Source organism: Anthonomus grandis, chromosome 4 (genome assembly GCF_022605725.1).
Source record: "Anthonomus grandis grandis chromosome 4, icAntGran1.3, whole genome shotgun sequence".
NCBI classification, from domain to species: Eukaryota; Metazoa; Arthropoda; class Insecta; order Coleoptera; family Curculionidae; genus Anthonomus; species Anthonomus grandis.
The window spans coordinates 31,190,765-31,193,737 of NC_065549.1; positions in this window are offsets into that span (position 1 = coordinate 31,190,765).

The following is a 2,973-nucleotide window of genomic DNA, read 5'->3' on the forward strand; positions in this document are numbered from 1 at the left end:
TTAGTAACCCAGCGGAACCTAGGTACCTTGGTGCTTTTAGGACTTCTCAACATTGACATCTATGTTGACAACTCCTAAAAGCAAGCCTAGTTTTGAATTTAGTATTTTTTTAGCATACTATTCGGTTAAATTATTAACGTCTCTTTTCATCCTTGTAAACAATAGAATGTAAATAAATAGAATTAAAAATATAAAAAAAGTAATAATAATAAATAAAGGGTTTTTCGACATACACTCAAACACTAATGTGTATAACTTATACCAATTTTAAACTTTTGTAAATATTTTTCTATATCTGTTTGTCTATTTGTTTCTTTATTTAAAACCATTCCCTTTCAGTATCCCCTGATAATTGACACCGGTGTTTTCGAAACATGTTCGGAATTACAAAAACTGAATAATGTTTAATAAATAAGTGGAGGGAGACTGTACGATTTTCAATTTACCTTAATCTACGACTGCACTGCAAGTATGGACTATTTTTTCACGAATAAAGTGTATGTTGAAAGCTTAGCAGAGCGCTTTCAGTTATTAAGGCATCACGAATACTGCTAACTGAAAATATGGATGATGGATTAAGAAAGTGAATTTATTTCAGAAAGTTTTGAATAAGAAATTAAAAACTGCTATATATTATAGTTGCCAATTACGCCCAGAAGATCAACAAACATTCCTGAGACAAAGGTCTTGTGTTAAAATAATGGTTTTACAACAACATTTTAGAACATCACATGCTATCAGGAATGCACTATAATCATTTCTTAATAATACATTTCCAACTTTTTTTACGTGTCTATAGGTGATATTTCTAGATATACATTATTTTTACAAAAACAAAAAAAAAAGACAAATTCATCAACAACACTACTAGATTTCTCGAAGTATTGTTGATGAATGTACTAACTATTTCAAGTAATATAAGTAAAGATAAGAGCTATATTTGCTGACATTCTATCTTTCTCAGTGAGCGTGGTATCTTTTGGTATCTCTTTAAGGGCATGATTATAATAAGCACCTCCCAAGTGGGTGTTAGTTGCAATTTACCTACAGATGGTAATAGTACGTATGGTTTAAAAGATAACATCGTCTCCATCACTGCAATAAAACCCTAATTATTCGTTGAGCCATAAAAAATCCTCCATTTTTCTAGGCGGAGCTGGATTATTTAAATTTAATTTATTACCTTAATATTTATTAATTGCACCCAACCCTTGGCACAAAATATTATGTAAAATAAATATGATCAAATAGCTAATAAATTCCAATATTAAGATATATAGCAAATTAGTTTTTCTTCTGAATGGTTTTCCAACGTGTTAAACTATATTAAAGTAAGTTAGATGACTACTTTAAAAATACCAGGAAATGCGTCTGGGGTTATTAATTTGCGACTTGAGCCTTTGATAACTAATCTACTTCTTAATTTCCCTGGTGGCTTTCATGATATCCATGCTTCAACTATAAGAATGGGCAATCTCTGAACTGGAGATACTACACATCAAAATATGGTATCATATCAAAATGTTGCAGGTTTACCAGATACAGGGTATTTAAAGTTGGAATTTTAATTTGAAATTTTTTAATTATTTTGTGATTTTAGACAGTATACTCTTGAAAATTGGCTACTTTATGTGTTTTGACATGAAAATTACGAATTTTGTGGTAAATTTAGCATTATTTATAAAGGGCGTTAGTTACATGCTGTTACTTAGGTAAATTCCAACATATCTTTTTTGATTAATCAGTTATGGCTAAAACGACTATAATTTATAGAATATAATTTATAGAATTTATAGAAAATCTAAAAGGCAGTTCAATTTTGAATAAAAAAGGTACTCTTGTTTATTTCATGTTCATCAGTTTTTAAGTTATTTGTATTTTAAACATTCAGCGTAAAAAATCCTTATTACATTGTTCCTTATTAAACCGTTATTACATTGGCTTAATAGGAATTAATTCTTTTAAATTACTACTATGCTGGGTAACAACAGGAAAGACGACAAATAACAATCAGTAACAATATTAAAAAAAAACTTTAAAGTAAATGCTCAAAATGCCCGCCTTCGACTTCAATACACTTTGTAAGGCGTCTCCTTAAAGATCTTTGAATATTAAATAACATTTGTCGATTATTTTTAATAACCTTAGCAGCTTCTTGAATTTTCTGTCGTAATTTTTCGATGGAATTAATTGTATCTTTGTAAACCATGTCCTTCATGTGAGACCATATTGAGAAGTCTAGAGGGTTTAAGTCTGGACTTCTAGGTGGCCAAACAAATTCACTGCCATGCCCAATCCACCGGTGAGGAAAATATTCATTCAGGTATCGCTGTACTGGCAGAGAACATCTTCTACTACGTCTAGGTACATCTTCTAGTAGTGGGTTGAACTGTTGTTCAAGGAAGTTTAAATAGAGGGGCCCTTTCAGATTAGGAACAAGTTCAAGAGGACCAATAAAAAAACCAGATCACACCACACCAAATATTTACCTTGAATTCATGCTGAAAATGTCGTTCCTTTAGAGCATGTGGATTTTCGGAGTCCCACAAATGATTGTTTTTCCAATTAAAAAAACACCTCGTCTAGTAATCGTCACCTCATCGGCGAAAAGAAGGTCATTAAGAAATTCCTGGTTTTTGGATTGTTTATCTAGCATAAATTGAGCATACTGTAGGCGAACTGGTAAATCTTGAGGTAACAAATTTTTGTACAGGAGTATAGTGATATGGACGGAGATTCTCTTTCGTTAAAATTCTTCAGATAGACGATTGGCTTATTCCTGTTGGCATACTTAACCGACGAGTACTGAGATCTGAATTTTCCGAAATACAAGCTAAAACCTCTTCTTCATCATTGACATTATTTTTTGGAGCATCCTAAAACCTTAATGAGGACGAAAACACCATGTTTTGCCCAGGCGGGTATAAATATGTCTGAACAGTTTGTGATTGGGTTGTCTTCGATTTGGATATA